The following is a 27,497-nucleotide window of genomic DNA, read 5'->3' as shown; positions in this document are numbered from 1 at the left end:
ATCTAGGTCAAATATTTTTATGAGACTGGTCCAAACCGAGCTTTTTGTTAGACCAAACTAATTTGGTCCAACTAAAAATATAATGGCCTCAGACTGGTCCAGGATTTCCAGGCCGATTCTCAACAATAGTGCAGTTGTGTTCTTTTTGTTTTTTGTTTATTCTTTAATAGTTCGTGATCGTGTTAACAAATTGCTCTGAGTGCTGATTTCCTACCTACTTTGAATGTTGTTTTTTTTGTTTTTTTAATTTGCATAATAAAATAATTATATTCACGTCAAAACTATTGGACTTATCAGCCAAGTGTGTGGTGGCCTAAAATATGAACATTGATATCCTCCTCTACTGTATAGGTATAGAAGGTTAACTTTGTCCTTTGAAAGACAAAGAGTACCACTGATCATTGATTGTGGAGCTATAAGTGTAAGTTCATGTTCTACTCAGAGTAGAATTGAGAATAGAAAAAATTCTGGAGTGGGAATTAGGGCTGTGGCAGTCCTTTTTTAAGATTGAAGAATGTAGTCCCATCCAGTTCAGTCTCGGTGCAGTCACTTTCTGTCCTGCATATCAGTCCTAAAACTTATAAATTTCGGTCCTTGATGATGTCACTCAACTAGATTTTTTTAATCAGTTCTAGTACTGAGAGTCCGAAGGACAAGTCCCAACGACTGATAAGATCAGTCCTAAGACTAGATTGGAATAGACCAAATTAATAAGGACTAACACAGCACTAGTGGGAATTCTGTTGTTTTCCTTCTTCTCATCGATGCTCGCAGATAATCTAATAAAGCATCCTAACAGTTAAGCTCCTTTTATCCATAACATTCTTCAAATTACCAAATTGATATTTGGTTTTATATATATGTACCAACAGTTCATATTTTCCACAACCCTACCAAAATACATTTGTGGCTTGGCGAATCAAGTCAAATAAAAGGAGTTAGTTTACTAGAAAATAAGCAAAGAATAATTTGCCGATGAATCGTTAATCTGCCAAATTCTTTATACATGCATCACTAATTTGAAGTCACAAATGCTTATAGGAATTTGTGCCTTGGAGATATTCACGTCATGTAAAAAGAGTTGTAATATCCTTATCTATGTCTTCCTGATGTATTTTACAAACATATATGGATGTTACTATTTCTACAGACATATTTGTATGAAAGCATTCTATGATTAGATAGATAAAAGTTATATGTAATTCCTAGAGTATGCATAATTATGTTATTGTAATGAAAGACCTCACTTATTGAATGAGTGAGTCTGTGTAGCATAAGTCACGTATACTTTGACTTTTCAGATAAAATATCATTCAGGCATATGTTAATAGTTTGATAATAGGACAGGTGAGTAAATATAGTCTCTTATTTTGCTATTCGTTTTTGTTCTTATTCCAGAAAATTTTGTATGACTTTCAAAATTATATTTCTCTCTTTTTCTCTCTCTCTCTCTCGTTCTATCGCGCGTATTAAAGATCCATTTCTTCATTGGAGATAGTTTCTTGTATAAGTACAGTATTTGTAGTTCGCTTTGCTCTCTCAAGGATTACTGGATCCAAAAAGGCAGAATATGTTCTGAAGGAAAATATCAAAACTAACCGGCTACAAATATGGACTTGGTAAGAAATGGGTTAAATATTTTTCATTTGTAGATACTATTGTAGACTAATATATTTATCTATTATAATAATTGTACGATGAATATTTAATAACTTCGACGTAATTAGAAACTCAAACAAGCATATTAATCAATAAGACGACGCCTCTTGTCAATAAGTAAAGTCGTAAAGCTATTAGTGAGCTTTAAAATATTCATTAGCGGAGTCCTTCTTCTAATGAATATTGATAATTATTTTTCCATTTGATACATCTATATATTATGTGATCCGTCAATACAAAAGTAATCTTCATAGAAATTATTAAATTGATAAGTTCCCAATCTATTGTATTATATCACTTATATAAACGCATCAATGACCAAAATTTGCCTTATTTCAATCAAATTTTGGCTTCATTACAAATTGTTTGGGATAAATTGAGATATCAAGAAATAAGTTTGCTGGTATTGCCTTAAGGAGGACAGGATGTTTTACAGGAACACCATCTATGTCAAAACTGTCAATTATATTATAATGAAAAAATATGTAAAGTTTTTTATTCAAGAGGCGATGTCTTTATTTAAATTTGGAAGTTGTGGAGAAGAGTTAAAAAGGTTTACTATAAGAGCCACTGGTAGAGACTTTCCATCCATTTAATTTATAAAACTTTATTTAACTCCTATTTTGACCTATTTAGATATAACGGTTCATAGAACTTTTAAGACTTTATGTGTAATTTGCAGTGTAGATTTATCGAAATAAGGTATTAATGAAAATAGAAGATAATTAGTTGAAGAGTACAAATATAATCCGGAATCACTTTAGATAAAAATCCTGCCTTCTTGTTTTTGGGAAATCAAACATCGACAATTTTTCTATAAAAAAACAGGATTATATTTATATTCTTCATCTCTATCTTTATTTAAAAATTATTTAAATTAATTTTTTAGAAGTACTGAAAATGTCACTTAAATGTTGAAAAAGTTTCCGTTCATGATTAAAGAAAAATAATATAATAAATTAATTATATTTGAAAGGCCATATCGGAGTGACCTTATAAATATTTCATGAATCAAATGACGATTATATGAAGACTATATGACATATTTGATCTATTATTATGATGTATTCTCTCAACTTATTCTAGAAATTTGAATGTGAAGCTCATAACTGACCAAAATGTGTCAATGAAATATTGAGGCATTAGTATTTATTCAGGGTTTTTATAAATTACTGTCCCATCAAAATGTACTCATACTTGCTCGGAATAAGAACTGTAAAGAAGCGTAGAAAGTCTGAAATCAATTTTTCCATAGGATACATATTAAAAATATTATTAATTTGCTAATTAGGAGTCTCATTTGCACGTATCACAGCCTTAAGTCTTTGAAAAGAACTCGAACAACTGACACATACATTTTCTTGCAGAATACAGGAATGCAATCACCGAGTGCATGCATTTGTGATATTTATTGCTATGTTACTGGTGAGCCATCCATAGTCACTCCAACCAGGCCTTTCAAAATAAAAATAAAAAGCCTCTCCCAATAACAAAACCGTGATTACTGTACTTGGATATAGCTACAAGCACTCTCTGCAGCTGCTATTTTGTTGACTCTTAGAACAGCATTAGCCTTCATATTCTATATACCTTAAACTCATGACTAAGTTCACGAAGTTCCAATCAGGTGAAGAAGTAAGACAAAAATATTGTCAAATGGACATTGCGGACGAATGCTTCACCCGATTAAAAGCCGATTGAGATTCTTGAAAACACACATCCTAGATCTACGTTATAAATTTTATCTTTAGGAAGTCTAATTAGATTTCTTCTTAAACATATTCAGAACTCGGAAAATAGGTGATTATTCCCCATTTGAATCCACTGCATTCCACACTATGACGGAAGCCGGTTTGAAGGTGTATTTATTATTACAAACGTGGATAGGGGAGCAGGTTTTAGTTTCTTAACAAAACCTAGAAAATGTTTAGGTCTCAAGATAAAAGGATATAAAATTGAGGGACGGTCATCTATAATAACTCTGCAAAGTTAATTAGTTAATTGGGAATTTTTTTTGTTGACTTCTGTCCAAGATTGTTTTTGTGTTGAGGCACCAGAGAATATGTCAATGGATCCTTCACGATTAAGGGATTCATCAATGATATATTTTTAATCAATAAGTCACATTACATAGACTGTCATTCTAATCAGATTATAATCAACTCCACATTTTCTTAAGAATTAATCACATAATAGCATTATCATAATACATAGTATGTATTAAGACACTCTGCTTTGTTTCTCTTTGTATGTGTCATTCTTATTTCTTGGCTTATGGATATGATAAGTAGTATCAAAAAGATACTACTTGCTATAAAACATATAATATAGTTATATAACATGTTTGTAAAACAATCTGTTTGCCTCATGTAAGGAAAAACTTACATATACATTTTGATCATACTATGCTGCAGCATGTTACAGTTGCCTGGAAATTGATCCGAGTAACACCATAGCCGTGGAATCGTACTGAGAAGATCAATATATAAAATACCCGTATATTACACTCAGAAACGGATAAACTGCGGGGAGTTACTTTTTAGCCGGTAAAAGTCTTCAAATCTGTATTTTTTGACCGTTTTTATCATTTGTCATATTTATATTGCTACTTAAGGGCAATTTCGAGTCTTTTCTTTCTTTGCTATGATTATTTATCTACTAGTGGGATAAATGAGCAAACGAAGTAGTTTACTGTCTTTTTGGCGTCATCATCTGTATTTAAAACTCACCAAAAAATGCCAAATTTAAAAGTGAGGGAACAGTTTCATAAAAATGGTAATATAATCACGCAATCTTTCCCTATCACTAACTTTCCAAACGTGAGAGCCCAATACTTCTTGTTGGACCTATGGTCACCACTCCTCTGGCTAATAAGGGTTCTATTTAGTATTTCTGATGGTGTTTTTTGTAATTATATGGAATGAGCACAGATGCAACTGTGATTATTTTTCTTTATTTCTTTTCTTGTAGGAATTGAGTAAAGAAATGACATAAACTCTTTTTTTCGACCAATCATTACTTTTAATATTCTCCTCGTGTAGGATTAAAAATTATATGCGATTATTACAAGTATCTAGAATTCTATGAGTCATTGCTACAAATTACTCGTGGGTATTAAAATATCTGGTCCTATGGAAATATGAAGTTAAATTACAGGTGTTTATCTAATACAAAAAATAATATATACCTGAAATGTATCTTTAAAGATTACATTTACGATTTTGTATCGATTTTACCATTTTCTTTTTTTTAATTTGAATTGAATTCCAGGTTTGGGTTTTCATTTTCTAAAGAAAATATTTCAAATGCATGGCCTTGTTTTAGATAAACGAGTGTCCTTTTTTTTATTACCTAGGATATTTATGTTTTTGATTAAAGTCTACCTTATACAGCGTCCCTAATTTTTATAGTGCCCCCCCGGAAACCGGGTCTGATTTTGAACTCGACGGATATTGATTTTATTAAAATATATCGCTACTAATTAGTCGGTCAATTTTATTTAACCTTCAAACTAACCTTTGAAACCCCATTAAGAATAATAACATTTGCCAAAGAAGGGCAATCCGGACGCTGGAAAGTTTGCTTAAAAAACGAATAATGATAACAGCTTCAAAAAATTAACAACACTCTTCTAGTTTCAAGTTACAACTACAGAAAATACTACACGCGTTTAAATTAATACTTTTATACAACTCTATACCCATTTGTACTCAATGTTCCTCTCTAAACCAACCCCTGCATGGGATTAATATGCAGATTCGTACGTTACTTTCTTCTCTATGTACCCATACAGTATGGAAGGATATCAATGTTGATATTTTAAACTACCACACACCTGGTTGATAAACTCTGCATACTTGACATGGATGTGAATAAACTTTGATACTCATTGTAAGCCTATGTATGTATGTAGTTTGAATTATCATTAAATTAAAGACAAGAGGTTTTTGATTTATCATTTTCATTAGGAGGAATTGAGTACTTCTTAAGAAATACAACGTATATGTAGATCCTTTTAAAAGAACTGTTGACCCAAACTGTTTATTGCATAATATATAAGAATAATCGCTGAGGGGGTCTCTATCAATGATGGAAATATCATTTCACAGTAGTGTGCAAATGAATTATAATTATGTTTGACTTAATAATAAAATAAGAAGGAGGAAGTTACAATTTCAGCTCTTTCTTGGAGATTAAGTAATAACTAAGATATGTATATCCGTATTCTTGGGTATTTATTGTAAATAACAAGTATGTAGTTCATAGAATGAAACATAGAAACCAGATAGCTATGGCAGGCGTACTCACACAACTCAGCCAAATTAACAGCCCCCAATAAAACTAGAATTGTAAAAAATATGACAAAAGATGGAACGGAATCGACGAACCCAAAATTGTCCGGGATAGTTGTTAATGTATGAGAACCATAAACACAATCCACAACTTAAGTTGTCTGAGTTTTATTTTTGTCTTTATCGAAGAAAAATTGTAAAATATGACTTATTTTCTTTTGTTGGTATACTGAATAACTCAATCACAAAGCTGTGCATTAAGTTTATTAGTACGAAATCTTATCTATCGAACACCATCTAGCGTAAGCCGATTGTACTTATATAACGCAAGATACACATTACTAAATTCTTCTATTGGAAAAATAATGAACTTCTTTTAACATACTTATTATAAGAATAAAGTAGAGTTGTCCCCCCCTCAAACAATTATTTAATCGGGTTGATTCGACTTCATTCGATTATTTTTTAACTTTACTCAAATTGTGAGTTGATTTTTAAATTCGAAAAAACCGTAGTGTTCTTCAACTTTTATCATAACGTGTTGTATATTTTCATTATAGATTTTTTTTTGCTTTAGTTCGAGTCCAAATTTCATCTTTATAATTAATATTTATTTACTATTTTCACTGATAAAAACACAATTGTTGTTTTCAATTTTTTTAATATTAACTGAGTCACGTCTTGTTATTATTACAGTATGAGGACTCAAAAATTAGAATCCTTATTGAAGCTGTCTAGCCTCACTTCTAAAAGTCTAATAAGTTTGTACTTGACACCATTCAAAAGAGCTGACGTAAAGCAACAATTTAATGTTTGTTTTATTTGTTTGTGATCAACAATGTCCGAGTAACAAGCAAACAGCAGAGGTTTTGTGATTTCCGTTGCGCAAAATTCGATCTCCGACAAGAAGATCTTCACAGTAGACGCTGTTCTGAACAAAAGAAATGATCGCTTCCTGGCTCAATCAAGAGCTCAGGTCGAGGGAACCTTCAAGATCAAACATCCAGCCCAGGGCATGGTCTTCGGTGTTGTAGCATCTGACGACTCATAGATGCCTCGCTACTTCTTCAAGGCCAACAAGAAAGTCAACTCGAACGTTTACTATAAGGTCCTCAAGTACCATGTCTTGCCATGTTGAAGTACACTTTCATCAGGTACAACTATGTGTTCACCCAAGACGGTGCCCTGGCCTCCAAGAAGGTGCAGCATTTCTGCAGGGAAAGCATGGCTGCTTTCTGGCCTGCAAATTTCTTGCCTTCGTCCTCACCCTACGTGAACCCCTGTTCTTCGTTTTTGGTGTATCTTGGATGGCATATCTAACAGGGATTTTCACCCGAATGTCGATGCCCCGACGGCTGTGATCACGGAGAAGTGGAACAACTTGTCCTCGGAGCGCTCTAAGCCAGTTGTCCGTCTATTCATCCCTGTATTGAAGCCATCATTCAGAATTGAATAAAAAGTGTAGAAAATTGTTGAATTGTTAACTTTCCCTTCAAAAGTTTCCCATAAAAATGGCAAAAAATCAAAATATATAGAAGTGTAAACAGTTTTAAAAATTTTCTAATTTTTGAGTTCTCACCCAGTCAATAAATGGTTACTGTAGAAGGCCATTCAAATTTGAGAGGTCAAATTAGAACAAAACGTTAATAAAAAATTGTATAATAGACGAAAACTTTTTTATATTTTAAGTTCAAATTGTTGTCCTCATGTAAACTTAATAAAGATACATCATAAAACAAAAAAATGAAAAATTACCATAGTTGGAGGTTTGTACTCAACCGAGTGCCCATTCCAGTATTGATTTGTATTTGGTCTCTCCAGGTCATTCAAACTGCTTTGATTCTACATAAACTCTTAATATTGTTAACTACTTTGAATTCTATTTACAACGGTATGTAAAATAAAAAACGAGCAACAGTTTTTGATGTAACAGTAATTTGGATATTGAACAGACTTGGAAAGTTGTAAATCACTATAACAGGGTATTGCTCTAATAAATCAAGTTCATGCTTAAGGAAAGGTAAAATATATGAAGTGGTAAGCATCTAATAATCATTAGTTGAAAACAGCAATATATTTTTTCAATGATACTTCCTCTCTATAAATCATATAATATTAGCTTCATTTTGCAAAATCTTATTAGGTGAAAAGGTAGAAATTTAGCCACAATCTGTACTGCACATCTCAACCTTTCCTTTGCAAAGAGTAAAAAAAAAAAGAATCTTAATTAGAGTTGTATAAAATATGACTCCTCATAGACATGAATAACTACGTTTTCGATCCTCTATTCTGCTCCGATTCTTACTGGGACATACACTTTTAACTCCTGGGTTGTCTGCAAGAATATATATATATTTATTTTTTTTTTTTTTTTGGGGGGCTAAAAACTACAAAATTTTGAAAAAATTGCAAAATTCACATCTTTTGACAAAAATTAAGTTTTTCCGACGAAAATTCAAAAGCTCATAGTTATTCACAAGAAATTTAATTTTTTTGAAAAAAAATTTCGAGATAAAATTTTTTCTTTTTTAATTTCAAATGTTAAATTCATTTAATAATTATTCACAAAAAAGAAATTTTTGGAAAAAAATTCAAAAATCAATATGTATTTCTAAAATATTAAATTTTTTGGAAAAAAAAATAAAAAGCTGCTTACAATAAAATCAAAACTTGTTGGAAAAAGATTTCAAAAATCCACAGCTGTCCACAAATAATTTCAAAAATTAAATCATAAATATTCAAGTTTTGTAAAAAAATTTCAAATATTAAATTTTTTGTAAAATAAATTCTAAATCCATAGCAATTCACTATAATTACAGTGGGGCATGTGAAATAAATAGGAAATAAACAATTTATGTTCAAAGAGCAGAATATCTTGAATATTATGGGAAACAGTTATTAAAATCTGTAATAAATTTATTTATGTAGAGATTCTAGGTCTTGACGATGGTAACATTTTATTAGTGTGATAAATAATTTAGTAATCCAGACTCACTAAGTTTTGAAATTTGAATGACATTCAATTTGTCCAATGCCATAAATGACTCAGGAGTAGTAAGGAATTCGAGAGTAAGGCTTGAAGAGTCTAGGATGTTTACCGAATTTATATTCGGTACGGAGTGTACAGCACAAATTCATTATCATAAATAGAATTGCAATTAAATGAATGTGGTGGAGATGATAAATGTGTTTGTCTAGAAGACTAAAGTACTATAATCAATAAAATATTCTTCATAGTAGGAAACGAAGTGGAGTTGTCTGTAGGAGGAATCCCTCTGAGTTCTAATTAAGGAATTGAGGATAGACTTCCACTGATGTGAGGTTATTGAGCACTAAGTTTTTTTATTTCTTGATTTGCTTGCATATCTTTATGTACTAACCCTCGGGAGCCTTCCCTTCCTTGTCGTTCAAGCAATGATATACATAAGGGACCAATAAAAAAAATTGTATCATTGCTCTTGTTAGACATGCACACGCCTTGCAATATTTCATTAATACAACTACATTATTATATCAAAAATATTTGTATGATTTACGTCAGGGATGACCATATAAAGTGTATCCTGTACACCCGTTCGATGTATTATGTACACCCCTCCAATATTTCATTAATATGACTAGATATTCTTAGATCAACTATATTATATATTCATAGGTACATCCATAAAATTGATCTTAATTGAGAACTAACAAGAAGGATGCTTTCTGTTGGACCTTTGTACATATTAAATATACCGTGAGTTCCGGCGAATCTTGAACAAACTTTCCCATGCTCAACTTTATAAATATTCTCAAAAAATAAAAGTGTTAAGACTTTATATGAAAATTAAATTTCAAAGTGGCAACCCTTGGCCTCTAGCATGACCTCGATCCTAGGCCTGAACCCCTTTCATCCCTTCTTTACGCATTCATTCGACATGTCAACCAGCTCCTTCTCCAAGGTAGCCTAGGGGGACTTCACTTTTGCAGGGCTTCCTCTCAATGACGTGCCAGATACCCTAATCAAAAGAGTTATAGTCTGATGAGGACGAAGGTCATATTGACCAGGTCCAGAAATTTGTCAACTTATCTATACAACACCTTGATTTTTTAGTCAAACTTTCTCACAAGGCTGTTTTTATCGTCCGTCAGTTTTTTAATCTTGGTAATGAGACAATTGGACATGGGAAGGATGGGGGAGATCTCATCATAACTCATTTCGACGTCAAGAAGTGTTGATACAGGGTTGTTTTTGTTTGTTTTTTGTCTCATCTCAATATTCCTTGGTCTGATGAAGAAATGTGTTCCATAAGAAATGTTTGTTTCTATTTTTGTACTAATTTGTATGACAGAAAAAATTCGGTAAATAATTTCAAAAGTTAATGAAATATTTTTATAGTTTTATTCACGATTCTCTTCGACACGTTTTATTAATTTGTGAAAAAAATATTTGATAGATGTTATGAGTATTTTGAACCCCACGTTTACAAAATCCAGGCGATTCAAATATTTATTATTTAATCAATAAATAAATATTATGAATGTATATTAGGGATAAAGTATGTACATAAAAGACTCTATGACATAATGGAAAATCTAATTAAATAAACGCCTGAATATTTTATAAGTCTCTCTACTTCACCGAATAATTTATATAAATTGTAGTTGTTTATATAATGTAATTTTTTTAAGAAGTCCCCCGAAAAAATAAACTTACATCACTAGGTTTTTGAGTATTCAAAACGGAAATATCAATCCCATTTTATCCAGGTTGGTCGAAAATAAATTTTGGTTAAGTAATTACCTTTTTTTCTAAAATAATTTATTTTCTTTTAACCTAATTTCAAGCTTTTAAAAAAAGTGTAACACATGGCAGTTTCTCTACTAATAAAAAACCCAGAACAGAAAGGTATTGAGTTATTTATTTACTTTGCGCTGATGTATAGAAAATCGTGCAAATTGTCGGTAGGACAAAAGGACTCTCCAGAACGCCAGAGACCAGATTGCTTTGTCAATGGAAAAAGAACAAAGAGTCACCCGAACCAAAATTTCCAGCCTCAGTTATGGCTATGAGAGTCATCTCATTAGATTCTAAAGTCATGCCAACCCACTATTTTAATGTCGATTGGGCTAAAATTTACTCCAATGTCTAAATCCATATTCTCCAGGAAAGTTGTCAAGCCTGGATTGACACCAATTATCCAAATGGAGCAAATGTTTACCATAAGATGGTCCTCCTTATCAAATTTCCAAAAAATATCACAAAGTTCTGTGCTGAACAATTTGAAAAATGTTGTCCAAAGGAGATGTGCCCTCCTCATCACCAGATGGAAATCCTTTGGATTTTTATTTTTTGATGCATCCTCGAGAGGAAGGCTTACCACATTCTCTGTTCAAGTGTCGATGCACTCAAGGACTCCATAATCTGGGAATGGGCCAAAATGCACCTGCAATACATTTTTCCAGCTTGTTGGAGTTTTTGCCCTCTTGTAAAAAAATACTTAGCAGCTGAGGGCTCAAATTTTGAGTTATAATTTAATTATGTATTTACTCTAAATTTTAAACTGAATAAATATTTATATTTATTATTAAGTTATACGGACTTATTTTTTAAATTGAAAAACTGAAGAAAAATTTATAGTCACTATATTCAAATGTTATCCCAAAATGTTTATGTTTAAATATTTATTGTTAGTTGGTTTTTTTTATATCAAATCTCATAAGATGAGATTTATAGCGAATGTTTGTTTGTTTGTCAACCGTTTTGAGGTCCCTAAACAACCAAATAAAAATATTTTTTCATTAAACATTAACCCTTTGTTAGTGAACTGGGATATTATTATGTCCTTTAAATCTACACTTGATCTCCAATACTTTTTCAGGAAGCTCTCAAAGCATTCAATACGATTACATCCTATTTTTCTTTTATCTAGATAATGCCTTGTTTAGGATTTATTAGTGTATTTAGCAGTTGTTAATCGAATCTGAGTGAATTTAATGAACTTTTCTACTTAAAAGTTTTTTTCCTTCTGATTTATTCATTTTTTTTATGTAATGATATTGTATCCATTATTTTATATCAGACAAACAGCCTCATCAAAATTGATTAGTACTAATTTGATTCCCAAAATTTGTATAAAGTATAAATATTTAACATATATTTTTGTCAAAAATGAAACTTTTATATTTTTACTTTACGAATAACAATTTATATCTTGTTAAAACCCCAAACTCATGTTGTTAAACATATTTTAACAAAAGGATTTTTTTTTTCTCAAGGTCTTTTGAGCAGTCTATTTACAAGTAAAAAGTAGCTGTAAGAAATAAAAAATAACGTAATTATTATAATCCTTCAATCGTTTATCATAAAATTAAATACTTTCTATTTTTGGGGTTTATTTTAAACCTAGTTCACTACCAGCGGTATAAAAGGGATGTTCACTAAAGGAGAATTAGGGAAAATAATGAAATAATAGATATTAAAATGGCGCCAACAAATAAAAGGACTTAAATCTTTAAGCAACCTCTCAAAAATATATCATTGTATGCTTATTGTAAATCCTTCCAAAATATTTATTAAAAATAATAACAAAATTGTTGAAACGGAATAGAGGAAATCAAACTTGCACGTAATTGGCTGTTACAGTTTCTGAACCCAAAGCACTATTCACATTTACAGCCGTTTGGCTAGCGTTTAACCCTTTATCAAAAAAAAAGCTGTAAATATGCCGTATTTCCTCTTTGTGGGAGTCCATCTTTGACGCACTCTCAAACAATACTTAGTCAAAAAACCACAAAAATTTCAAATATTTTTTTAGTACAAAATCCAATCTTTCTAATACCATATAGCATAAACTGATTGCAATTATCCAGGGCGAGATAGACAATACTAAAGCCATCTATTGGAGAAATAATGTATTTTTGTTTTTCCACTTGTTATTACTTCGTTATAGATTCTTATTTGCATTGTGTTGACAATCAATTAACTGCTACATTTGCAAAGATTAAGTTCAATTACCTGATTTGGCTCGTCCCCAATCGATCCACAACAAAAATAATTGTCATAAACTTTACATCTAATAGAGATATTCAATACTTATCAATTTGATTTAGTTCAAATATCACTGTTTTTCTTTGACATCAAATTGTATTCAATACGGGTGCTTAATCATTTTTCTAAGCAATTTGATGATGTTTAGGCAAAATTAATTGGAAGTATGTTTTTTATTTGATTAAAAATATCAACTATGAGCAATGTCGCGCCTTCAATTATAATACAATTTGTATTCAGTGTAAACGCGAGTATGTAAGTAGAAAAAATATTATTATCCTACAGATATTGCATCATTGATGTTGAACAAAACAAATGCCTACACTCAATTTACCATTGTCCTTATCAGTGTGAATTTTATAAATTTTAATCCTATTTTGATATATGTAGGTATAAACAGTTGATATCACAATTTCAACGAAATGTTTGCTCTTATCCGGATTTGTTCTGATCCAAAGTCAGGGCTCTCAAATGTCATGATCCTACACTAAACATGGCATTTATCACGCATTTGTACTTTATCACCAATCTTATAATACAATCTTTATAATACCAATATTTAAAATGGAAGCAACTCAGCCCCGTGATCTCAAAATAGGTCGCAAGTGTTGTTTAATGTTTTATCTGTACTCAATGAATATTTTATTGTCAAATGTATTATCATTTTTCATTTCTCAGAACTTATTTAAAAATTTGATAATCATATTCAATGACATTCTAACACTGATAACATCTCGCTGACAAAAAAAAATCTTAAATATGGAAGCAAACCAAAAATAAAAAAACTTTATTGATTTCAAACCATAGAAAAAAAAACCTAAAATCGACGCTGATTCAGCTGTATGCCCTCTTATGGGAAGTCACCCTAAGTTATACAGAAATATACAGTGTTATCGGGTGTCAATGTTTTTGCGTCTACTGATAATCAGTGTTTTGAATGTTAATTGGTTGAATTAGAGTTAGTTATTTTTATGCTGGAAAAAGGTGCTAGGTGGGTTAGTGTCGTTTTATCCTTTATAGGGAGATAATGAAACTATCAAAGCAAAATCAAATGACTTTGTCTTTTTACTCTGTATCATAGACTTTCTATTCAGGTGAAAATCAGGGCGTTATTACGGGTAATAGGTAACTTCGTATGAAATATATTCGTATAAGGACAATTCGTATAAAAATATTTGGTATCAATTGATGTAGAAACGGGGCATGGACTTTATGAATTGTCATTTTATACTCTGAATGTTGGGGCTATTTGGGGTACCGCTGGGTCCCAAAATGGAATGCAACCCTGTCAATACTTGAAGAAACTACTAAGAGACCCCCATCATTCCCCAATTGTACACCGAATTGTAGGGGTGTTTTCGGGGACCGTCAGGTTCTAAAACGGTATGCAACCCACCATTGATACTAGAATAAACTACTTAGAGCATCCTACCATCCCTCGATGGTACCCCGAATGTTGGGGGTGTTTTTGGGTACTGCAGGATCCCAAAACGGGATGCAACCCACCGTTGGTACTTGAAGAAACTATATCGTATTGGTGTATCGGTGGTACCCAAAATCAACCACAACATTCGGAGTACAAAATGGCATTTTATAAAGTGTATGAAAGTTTCACCATCCATCGAATTTTAAACAAAAAGATAAACCTATTTCTCCCACCCTAGATACTAAATAAACCCTGCCTCTTTTACGAAACGAGACTCTCTGTTCGCAACACCATTTACCTTCCAAAACTAAATATAGACATTTTAAAGTATATATTTTATTATAGATTGGGTATTCATGGGAATTCTATACATCTATGCTCTAGCCAGGGAAATGAGGCTAACCTCAAGTGATTTTTAGTTAACTAATTTTTGTATGTAATATTTAAAAATATATAATTTACATTTGGGATTATTGTATTTTGTTAGTTTTTCCTTAGCACTTTTACGTTTTTTTATTAGAATTGTAATGTTTTTATCTCAAATGTATTACTTCTAGTAGGAGTTATAATTTTTATATTTCCTAAACACTAAATATAAACCGACCTTTATAAGCTTTTATTATCGCCCCTTTTCTGTTTGTTTGTTTTTTGTTTTGTTTTTCGAAAGAAAGTTTGCATGATACAATAAAAGGAACGACGTGCCGAATCTTCTCCCTTTTTTCCAAAGGGCTGTTATAGAAAATGACCTTGAGAGTTGAATAATCTTATACATGCCATAAATGTTTTTCGTCAAATTGATTTAAATATTCTTTTTTTTTTTTAAATAGCAAAACATGTACAAAGAAAAGAAAAGTAATTAAAATTATATAATTCGAGAATATGATTTTTTTTAAACATAATATATATTTGACTGAGTTTTCTTAATGAAAAACTTATAAGTATCTATAAAAAATGTATACAAGGAAATTTAAGAACCCCATTAATCTAGTTGATACAAGGAGGGTACTCAAAAATGTCCGATAAAATTGTTGGACATTTGATAACTAAAATATCGGTTTAAAATTATTTATTTAGCAACCAAAAACCCTCGTTTAAGTATCTTGAGTATTTCAGAAACTCATTTAAATTTAGTAAATCATTTTTCAACGGTTGCTTTCCTGGTGCAGAGTCCAAATAATGTTTATCAAGCCAAGCTCTAGTTTCATATGATTTTTTAAAAATCAAATAGCAATACTTCATTAACACACGAAATTCTTGTTAGTCCATTTTTCTACCAATACCAAAATTTGCTACACTCACCATGCTATATTTCACGAACTGACTGTCCGAAAGTTGACAAACTTATACACATATCGTTTAAAGTTTGATAATTACTAAAAATCATATGATTTAATTATAGTGCCTTCATCTACAGCGTGCAGCCGTTATTTAACAACAAACTATGAGTTCATGCACAGGAAGTTGCTCTTTGTTGTTTTGGCGGCTACCCAAATGTAATTGGGGACAGTTTAAAAAATGGCAAGACAGAGTGTCCTTGTTGCGATATGCGACGACGAGACAATGTTAAGATTGACAACTTCTTAAACCTGGACAGATCCTTTGTCTGGAGAGTCAGAAAAAAACTGGAAGAGTCTGGAGGTAATTATGAATCAACAGCAATGTGTACTATCCACAAGATGAAATTAGACTGGCAGAGGGACTTAAATTTCCAAGCAAATTTGTAAAAAATTATTGATGATGAGCCATCCAAATCGATGAGGGCTATTGTCAGGAATCTCAAATGCTCGAAAAGGCTGGGCAGGAAGTGTGTGGCAGATGATTCGTTTGGCAAAAAGACTCTCCTATTTTTGACTTTGTCCGACCGAGTGGCTGGCCTCCAAACTCATTGAACCTCAGCCAGATGGACTCCATTGTGAAGGATGCAGTTAAGTGACACACCAACAGATCCTCATGCAACACAAAATCCGAGCTTATGCCTGGGATCTGGGAGGAATTCTGGAATTGCCAAAAAGACTGTCATCCAGATCTGCTCCTGCTTTTGAGGTCGAGTCGATGCTGTTATTAATGCCAAAAGGGATAAATTTGGGAAATAAATACTTTTTTTTTTTGCATTCAGCTTTCATTTGGTATTAGTTTTTATTAAAATCAGATGATTAGTTATAAGAAAATCCTTTTTTTTTAATCGTCTTGTCTGTGAAATAGAGGTTGCACCCTGCATATGTCAGCCTACAAACTTTTTAGACGACCTAATGTATACTAAATAGTTTTATTTTAATTAAAATGGATTGTTTTTTTTTTTGTTTAAGTCTAAGTTTGAATTATGAAAGAAAGAGACCGACCTCATTTATCTTTATCCTAGTTTTCACTCATACTAAAACCGTATATGAGACTAATATCGTGTCAGTCCTTATTTATTTGGTCTATTCCAGTCATAGAATCAGTCCCAAGACTGTCAGTACTAGAAACGATTTTTTTTTTTTAAAGACGAAATAAAGTTGAGTAATGTCATCTAGGACCAAACTTCATCAGCTTTTGGGACTGATATGTAGAACTGAACTGGATTGGAGCAAGACTGGGCGGGACTACAAACCCAACGCTATAATAGACGTCATATTAATAAACATAGTTTAGATTTTAACTACGTCATGGGCATTAACTATTAATATAAGAAAATATACATACCCATAAATAGTTATATAATATATATTATAAACATGAGTAGGCAAAATGAATTGATGTAAAAATGAGTCACTACTTAAAGAACCATTCACTAAAAAAATCCTAACGTATTACCATTAGTAGGTGTGTTCAAGCTTGAAGAAGGGTTCACCTCAAGGCTAGTTCTCTTTCTTCAAATATCAGTATACCTTGTTCACTGGTATATATATACCGGTAGTTGCATAAATACGCGGACTAATTTTTAAACACTTTTATCCCAAGGTTCCGTGACCGGAAATAAAAATTCCAGCACAAGTAAAGTCTTTTGCCTTTGTTTTTGTTGTTCTTACTCGCATCAAACAAAGTCGTTTACGATGAATGACGAGGCCAAACGTCATATGGTTGCCACTCATAATCAGACTTAAATGAGAGGCCTACTTGGAGATTTTGAAGGACAAAGTCCTTCCATAGGCCCTCTAGATCTCTAATGGGTCCCTTTATCTTCCAGCAGGATGGGGCACCTCCCCATACCTCTGGAATGACTCAGGATTGGCTTGCTGCTAAGATGCAATTTTGGAACAAAAACATTTGGCCACCTCAATCACCTGATTTGAATCCCCTTGACTACAGTTTGTGGTGGCAAATTGAGAAGAAGACCTGTGCTACCCGCCACCCGAATTTAGACTCATTGAAGGCCAGCGTCAATGAGCAATGGGCAGCCATGGAAGACCATTACATCATCAATGTGTGCAAGGCCTTTCGCGAGCGCTTGGAGGGTGTCATAGCAGCTGATGGCGGTTATATTCAGTAATCATATTAAATTTTATACCAGAATAAATTCTCTATTATATAATTCTCAAAAAAAATACGTCATACAAATTTTATTACACATTTAATTATTTGCCACAAATAGTCCGCGTATTTATGCAACTACCGGTGTTATATATATTCAATGCCCACATCAATTGCTTGAATATTATACATATGTGTGGTACACACGTTCTTTGTGCTACTTAATAAATAATGAGTGGGATAGGGTATTCCTATTTTAAAAGTCAATAAATATGAAAGCAAGCAAATATGACTAAATCCCTACGACAAGCGATAAAAAAAGGGGACCAAAAGACAAATTATGATTCGTGTCCTAATTGTGTCAAGGTTTATTAATTTATTATATGAACTTTATTGACTTTTATGTGTGTGTCTGTTTTTTAATAAAGTTGTGACCTTGATAAGTATATTGAAATTCTTTTATAGTTTATATTATACTTACTACACTTTATTAAAAATGAATAATACAAATTTTAAGACATTTGACGTTTAAAGACATTTTTACCTTCACATTACTAAAAAGTAAAGGGATAATTATAAATAATTTCCAACAAAATCTGTTATAGAATAAAAACAATTATTTATGAAAAAAAATTATGAAATTGGGAAATTTATGTATGGATATAAGTTTACCATTTGTGTAATTAAATTTGCAAAAACAATTATTTCATTGGAGACAATAAATCTACACAATATTTTTTTTTTACATTTTTCTATCTACACATATTTGGATTGAAATGATTTATAAAACAATTAGTATTAGGAGCTGAGCCTGTTAGTATTATATATCAGAACAGCAAACATTTGATATTAGTAGAAAGAAAAAAATGGAATATGTATAGTGGGGATTTTAAACCCAGAAAAGGTATGGATGATATAAATAAATTAACCCTTCAACGGATTTACCACGATATATCTCGTTTTCAATTTCATTTTTTTTTTCATTTTTTTTGCAGGAGACGCGATATCTGATAAGAAAGAACTATGTAATATAATAGAAGGTTAATTTTAATACGTTTAGAATGAGATTAGAGTACTAAAAAAGATAACCAGTTGATTTCGAAAAAAATGAGTCTTTAACATGTCAAGTTGACAAATTTGATTAGGTTGTAACTACGAAGTGGAAATGAGTGCATAAACTTCATATACTCTTTTTTCGACGTGAACCCATGATTATGAGAACTTAAACGGAGATGAAAAAGGGATTTATGGATTGTTTTAAAGATTTAGCCTTCTCAGAGGATATATCTATTCCAAGGTTCATGGGCCTTCAATTTCCTCTCGACTCTTCTCTTGCACCAGATTGACAATGATTGATAACCCCTGTCTAAATATAAACAGGTGTCTTTCAAGAATTAGGCCTACAAAAATTAATTTATTTTGTTTCAATCCTTTAAGGCGTTAAAATTTATTTCTGATGAGTAATTCAGCGATTCATAAATCTTTTTTTCTTACATGTAAACTCTTTGTAAACTCAATAATCTCATTGGGTGTGCAACCGGCACGGAGGCACACAATAATGGTCGTACGCCATTCGTATTCGGAGAACATCTCTAGGATTTTGTATTTTTTCTTATACAATTTTGTAGGATGAATCTGATGAACCCACGTTTATAAACATAGATCTCAGTTGCCAAGATGTTGAAGCTTGAACTTGCTCTGGATTTGAAATCCCCCCCCAATATATTTCTACAAAATCTCAAATCAAAACAAAAATATGAGTTTTTTAGCTTTAATATTGAAGCAGTTCAACAAAAGTCTGAATAGAATTTGTTGAAGATCATACACCAAACAAATTCAAGCACTTTGAATTTAATCGACCAAACTTCCTTCACCACAAATTTGCTTTTGGAATAATAATAAATATAAAATTATACGGAAGGGACGAGAGGAAAGCGGTTCTCCAGAATCGAAATATTGATTGGACTTGAAATTGTTTTCGAATGATTCAATGAACAATGGACTGTACATGCATTGCTGATTGATCTTTTCTATTTTTATCAACTCGTCTCCCCTCGACTCAACTGAAATTGACACAACGCTATTTTCATCCTTTATTGATCAAATTTTGAAGGACATGTGGGTGATTTTTTTAATAAGTCATGAATGCAAATAAACTCACGGGAATCTATAAAGTTTTACCATGAACTAATGAAATTTTTTATCATACTTATCAGTATCTATGTAAAAAAAAAAGTAGACGCTATCAATATATGACGTAAGAACATTGATAAAGTTTGTTGTATGTTTTTTACACTCATGCGTACATTGCCTTAATATAATTTGCTTCCATGCAAGATTTTATTGACTATCTAAGGTTGCACTTGATATTGACAATGGAAAAAAATAGTAAGTTGCTAAGTGATATTTAGCATGACATCATATACAGAATTCGCAAGGAGGTGGGGACATCTCTTCTTTAAATTTTGTGTAACCCATTAATTGTCTGTCTTAGCTTATATACTTCAATAATATAGGTATCTATTTTGAACTGTACCGTAATGACAAAAGTTTAGAATTTGATACTGCAAATTATTTTTATTTTGCATTTTATTCATTCAAAATAAGAAAATAACATTATTTCTTAATTTCAAAAACCAAGCCATCCTAAATATAATCTTGTGAACACCTAAATAGCAAAAATGTGTTTTAACTGTTATTTAAATTATATTAATGAATTGTAATCGGCATCAGGAATTTTTACTTGAATTTCACCGGAATCGACATCGGGATTTTTTTAAATTGTCCCATCACTAATTATTAGATTAGATTTATGTGGAAATAATTGTAGTCTAAGTTTATTCTTGGTTTTATAAATTTAAGAGTAAAAATCACCATGAAAAAAGTATCTGCATTAATGGTTATAGGTATGTACCTTGGAGCCAACTAAATCACAAAATATTGTAAGTATGTATTTAAAAGGGTGTTCGACTTATGTTTAATAATGATACAAAGTATTTTGTAATTTTCCCAAATATATAATCTTACACATATTATTTTAAACATAATAATTTATAAATGTCTTAAATGCAGCTAAATTTATTAGCTGACACACGACAGCTGACTTTTTAAGCCTTCGAATGAGCTATTACAATCGCCTCTATCATTTCTGTAAAGTAAAATGGAAGCAAAAAGAAATCAGATTGCTGCTATGATTTGCGCCTGCAACAGCACACCTGAAATTGTCAATATTGTTTGGATCGAGAGGCACACTGTCTACAGGGTCAGATAGCTCATAAAAGAGGGGAAAAGCCTTAAAATTGGCCCAAGTAGTGGAAGCCGCCAAACTTACCCGATAAGTAGTCACGAAGGCATTTGAGGTCAAGCTCGCCATGGTCATGGCCAAATATGCCAAAAAGAAATTAGTGGAACCCTCCACCGTGTCCAAGGCGATCAAGGTGGCCGGAGGAAAGTCCAATAGTACGTGGAAAGACCATTAATGACTCGACAGCAACAAGATGTCCGTTTGGAGCGGTCGAACGCCTCCTAAACAACCTGAAGTATCATGGCAGCTGTGTGATCTTCTCCTCGGAAGAAAAAAACATTCACTGTGGACACTGCCAACAACAAGCAGAACAATCGTGTTGTTTGCCTTGAAGATACTTCTGAAGACCTCCGTCACGTGTCCAAGACGGGTAGGCGTGTGCCTCATCCTGCTGAAGGACGCCATGACCGACTACTAGGAGATCTTGAAGACCAAGATACTCAAGATCACCAAGAAGTCAGGCATAGCATCCTACATCTCCCAGCAGGATAGGGCACCCGCCCACACAGCCAATGTTGTGCAACTCTGGATGGAAGAGAACATTGAGTTTTGGCCCAAGAACTTCTGGCTTCCCCAAAGCCCCGGTCTGAATCCTGTTGATTACTCTATCTGGTGGCAAGTCGATCCAAGGCCTGCAGATCACCCCATAGTAATGTGACTGACCTGAAGTCCTCCTTGGAGAAGGAGTCGAAGCTTATGAGATGGGACTACGTTGTCAGAGTGTGCTCCACCTTCCGTGGCCACTTGAAGGGTGTTATTGAATGCAATGGAGGTCAAATTTATAAATAATATGTGTCATTGTTTGCTTAATAAATGTCTTTAAGTAATCTGTCACGTCTGACTTAATTGAGACTCAGGAGGAGCAGAAGTTTGCTCACGTTGATTATTGGTACATCCATTTCGCACGACCCGGTATTTATTTTAGTTTATTTATTCTCCATTGATCAAAATAATTGTCAGAATATGATTAACCTTTATACACGATGGTAGCAATGGGCATTTTGTAGAGAACAATGGGAAGGCAGGAGAGAGATGAGAGATATTTGTTGTGTTAGTTCCTATTTAGGGCCGACGACCGCGATCAAGCCCAATTTAGCCCTATTCAGTACAGTCCCACTTTTAAGTCCTTAAAAAACTAAAATTTATATCTTGTGACGTCATTGAGGGTTTTTTTCTTATTTAATTATTCTATTATATAATAAAATAAGTTATATAAATTATTAAAATATAATACGTATGTTCTTTTTATTTTGTATTACAATGAAAACATAATATTTCTTGCAAAATATGTACAATGTTCTTAATAAATATCTCATATACTTGCTTTAATATACTATTAACATTTGTCGGAAAAATTCTGAGGACTGACAGTTAAGGACCACTCCCAAGGATTTTAAGTCCTCACAACTTATCCCAAGGACTGATAGAACCCTCCTAAGACAGAACTGGACCAAATAAATAAGGAGAGGCACAAAGGTACTAAACATAGTACCTTTGAAATGATAACTAATACCACCTTTCAAAAAATTAGCTGCATTGTTTATAATTAGGGGTATCATCCAATATAATATAGACGTCTGCAAAATAACAGACACTGAGAAGCCTATAATTTAATAATTGCCTGTCAGACGCCTTATCTAAGAATGCTGTTTGAATATTTTCAACACTAATAATTACGTAATTTATTTTTCTCAAATGGATTGACGAGTAAAATGATCACCCTTTGCATTTAATTAATATTGCATTTAGATATATATGTATATATATTTACTTTATTTTTGTTGCCCCTTAGAGCATTCAGTTTTATTCAGCAATTCTCTAATACAGATTACATTTATACAATAATTTAGCCAACAAAGACTATATGTTCATTCTAATCAACATTGGTAATCATGTATTACAAATCAGATTCATCTTTCAATCACCAAAAACCATCTATAACTCCATTACAATAGAATAATAATTAACAAATAATCAATCCCATTTAAAGCCCTAAAATACGAAATATGAATATGAATAAAATGCCAGCAAAGTTATCGTCTCGTAATATTTATATATACTACCCGTTTGTAATTAGTGCGTCGATTTTTCCGTCGTTTGCTATTGATAAAAAATCTTTTTTTTTTTTGCAACTTTGAGGCCAAATCCCTCTTCAATGCTGTGTTTTACGTCACTGTATATTTCTGTGAATCTGCAGCATTCCGGCAGGATGTGGTCAGTTGTTTCTCCTGTTAAACCGCAGGGAAACACAATCTGTTTGGCCTTCTTTTTAAAGAGTACCCAAAAGTACTCTGTACTTAAACCATTTCTCAAGAGCGGTTAGATACTTATTTTTAACGGCTTTGATGCTTTGTAGCGGGGTTCTGGGATTTTGCAACAGTTTAAATTCGCAATGAAAGGACTAAGTGTATGTTGTGTTATACATCTTCTTAGGTACCAGGTGGAAAAAGTATTTATCCTTTATTTTAAAAGGAAGTGTTGGTAGCTATACTGGTAAAAAATGTCCTAAGACTGACTTATATAAGGAAAAAGCTATCTAATTTACAAGAGAGTGTGACTCTTTTAAATCTGCGTCTACTTCCAATGTAAAATCTACCGTGAAATCTGTTGCTAAATTAATAAATATTAAATATCCGTTAAAAAAGCAATGACTGATTGTAATATTGAAAAAAACTCCTCCTTCACTATGTATAGTTTAGAAAGTAATAAGGCTTCATTATATTTTCCCAATTAGGTTTTTTCTAAAACTTTCTTTGGTACTAATTGAACAATTCTACGATCCAAACACAATTATGAATTGTAAGGACAATATATTATTAATTAAATATTGTTAAAAAATGTCATATAACTGCACTTTCGAACAATAATTAATGAATCTATACTTTTCTAAGATTTGATTTATACAACAAAAGTTGTCAACATGGGTAAGTAGATACAGCTTATATGTATGAATTGTTGCCCGTTAACAAAAAAGAAAGTTAGCTAGAATATTTTCTCTCTAAATAGTTATAGTTAATTTATATCAACTAACACAACTGAAATTCTGCGTGATTTGCAGTCATAATATCAGGACCATAAACTATTTAAATTTTTAACTGTTTACCTTGCTTTTTATCCTTCTTTGAAGAAAATATGTAAAATATACCGTATTTTCTCTTTGCTGGTGTCCATACTTGACGCATTCTCAAACAATACTGAGTCAAAAAATCACAAAATTTTCAATATTTTATTTTGTACGAAATCTTATCTTGCTAATGCTACAGCGTAAACTGAGGGCACTTATCCAACGCAAGATACACAATACTAAAGCCATCTATTGGAAAAATAATATATTTTTGTTTAGTATACCTTCTATTACATTGTAATTGATTCTTATTTACATTGTGTTAACAATAAATTAACTGTTATCCTTGCAAAGATCAAAATCAATTATCTTACTTTCGTTGTCCCTTATCGATTCAAAACAAAAATAATTGTGAAAATCTTTACATTTAATCGATATATTTAGTACTTATTAATTGGATTTAATTCAAATATCACTGTTTGTCTTTGACATCATACTGTATTTCATAACCATGTTTTTTTAGTACAAAATCATATATTCCTAATACCATCTAATGTTTAGACATTGAACTTATACAATATGAGATACTCATTACTAAAATCACCTATTGGAAAAATAATATATATTTTTTTTTACTAAGCAATTATGGTGTAGAATCAAAAATTAAACATTTCTCCTCATCTTTTTTTGCGTTCAAGATTGTTTTTTGTGCTAATTCACAACAGATGTAATTTTTCAGTGTCGCTAAACTTCATAATTTTCCACTGTGTACATTATATATTGCGTACATTTTGTGTACACCAAGTGAATATTTGTGTGTGTTGAAAAATGTTTGTTTGTTTGAAAATTGACTTAACATTTTATGTATATATATATATTAAATGAAATATAATGTAGTAGAAAGGACCAGTTGGAACTAACAGCTGGTCGTTTTGAATGTCAGATGTATTTGATAGATTTATTATTGTACCAATGTAGAGTTACTTGCATTTATACAAAGATATGTTCTATAGATATCTTATGAATGAAACTTTTAAAAAGTTTTAAAGAGTTGTGCTATGTGCATATATATTTCAGAAATTTTGATGGGAAATGTCCATAAGGATAATAATTTAGTCATGTTTTTTGAGTTTGCATCTTCTTCAAGAAAAAAATACTTCTAACATGAAGTATGTATATTGAGTATTGTCAGGACCTGTAATATATATAAATATATTTTTGGGAGATATGTTTTTGAATATATATTTTTTTAAATTGTCTAAAATTTCCAGTAGCATGAATAAATTATGAAAAACGTATTTTTTATGGAATCTAGAAAATATATAACTCAAAACCAATTTTTAATATGTTCAAATACTATATTTACCTATACTTTTTGTTCAATATGGCTTTCTTCACATGCAATAACATTTTCGACACGGAAGAGAAACAGATTGGCAGCTTTTGAAAATGAATGCCGTGTACCACGCTGTCATAATGGCTACTCCGAGCGAATTCAAATTTGGATTAGAGGTGCTGTAGACTTTCTTCTTCCGGATTCTCTACACTACAATGTCTAGGGGTTGAAATCAGGGCTAGAGGAAGACCAAATGGAGGTAAACCAAAATTCTGCCATATTGCTGCTGCTAAAGTTTTGGTTATTTTTGCCAGCATGGAACTGTAGTGGAAGAGATCGAAGACGTCGTGCCTTTTTTGTCGTTGCTCCGAGATCTTTACACTTAAAGACATGGGGTTAAAACAACTTCTTTTTTTTTTTTAATTGTCGTTTAGTGACGTAATGAAACCTTGTAATAAAATGTGTTTGCAAGTTATGGGTCCCCACTCAATATTTTATTATAAAAAATTCATTTTAGAATGAAATAATGTATAAAATAATATCAGGGATTAGGACCAGCATTCCTGTCAGAAAAGTGTGTATAATCAAACATGCTGGATAGGCCAAACTGACTGGGTATTAACTTCTTCAATAATAAATTTACAACAATGAAACTATCATATTAATATCATCTGAGATGTCATTTTACTCGAATGATAAATTTTTTTTAGTTGACAATCTGAACAGTGTTTTATATTATTTTTTTCCCCACAATGCAGTAATAATTATTATTTAAGACTTGAGGAGTAATTCATATCCTTGTTCTAGCTCGATACAGAATTGTATTTTGTGCTTATTTCCTTCTTTGCCCTTTCATAGATGTTTGTAGTTAATCTAATAAAATGTCATGGCAACCTCGTTGCTCTTTTCTCCTTCATTTCTCAATTCGTCAAGGGGTTTTGTCATGCCAGCAGTGCATAAAATTTACAACTCTACCGATCAGTGGGGGAATTTACCGGTTATAATTTTGCTACGTTCTTCTCGGTTAACCTTTGATTATTTTTTGTTCGTAAAGGGCAACCTGCTCCCTTGTACAAGCTACGTCTCTGTTCCAAACCAACGACTTGTACACCCTCATGACCTTGTCATTCGAGATAGATCAGTATGTTTTTATTTTCGTGAAGTATTAATCTTTTAATGACCTGTTTGGAAGTTATTTTGCAGTGAGGTAACTGTCAGGCCATTATTGGCTTTGTTTTGTTGGACATAATATAACTAGTACATATATAAATGTTAAAATTACAGACTCCCATTCACAAATATTGTTAAATTTAAGTATTTTTCTTTATACATTAAAACAAAATGATAAATTTTAACCAGTCTTACTCATTTATTCTTAACTGTCATTTTCTGCATTTTAATGATTATCAAAAATAGGCTGCGAGATGTTTTTGCAAGCCTGCAGGTACGTCTTTTTTAAATTCCCTAATCCGATTTAACTGACAAAAATAATAATTCAATAGTAAGTTATGAACAAGCTAACTTTTGGTAGATTATACATATATAATTAAATATGGGCTTTGTTTACTTATAATAGTTTGTAAGCAAGGTAACAGAAACTGACGCCGCCGTGTGGCAAAATGTTACAACCCACTGAATGTTAAAATGTTTTGATAAAAAATGTTACTCACATGGAGGGTACTATAAAAATTCTTATCAACATGCGTCATTTTTTTAAACAACGAGCTACAGATTGGCACACCACCTTGCAGAGAATAAATATTTCTTAGTTTGCTTATGCAATATTAAATGACATTTACAGGTTGGGGGTTTTAAATCCAGAAAAATTAAAGATAATGATTATTACAATTTATTTCTCAAATTAATTCAGCAAATTTGCAAATCTCCATCCAACCATCTCCAACTTCAACTACAGTCTCCAACCTGGAATAGGACT

At 31.8% G+C, this 27,497-nt stretch overlaps 1 long non-coding RNA gene across 2 annotated transcripts in view; it reads right to left on the bottom strand.

The window, feature by feature from the left end:
* Positions 1-24,350, bottom strand: part of LOC121120930 (uncharacterized) — a 28,350-nt gene extending 4,000 nt beyond the window's left edge. Inside the window, exons 1-2 of one of the 2 annotated variants that reach the window (XR_011781015.1) lie at positions 24,265-24,350; positions 21,189-22,287 (exon numbers count right to left, since the gene is read on the bottom strand). This is a non-coding gene — a long non-coding RNA (uncharacterized lncRNA). The remainder of the gene's footprint in view (positions 1-21,188; positions 22,288-24,264) is intronic. The other variant, XR_005865270.2, reaches the window with a different exon arrangement.
* Positions 24,351-27,497: the final 3,147 nt, after the last annotated feature.

This window comes from Lepeophtheirus salmonis, chromosome 6 (assembly GCF_016086655.4).
Source record: "Lepeophtheirus salmonis chromosome 6, UVic_Lsal_1.4, whole genome shotgun sequence".
Taxonomy (NCBI): domain Eukaryota; kingdom Metazoa; phylum Arthropoda; class Copepoda; order Siphonostomatoida; family Caligidae; genus Lepeophtheirus; species Lepeophtheirus salmonis.
Note: the sequence above shows the minus strand (reverse complement) of the source record. Positions and strands in the feature narration are given on the sequence as shown.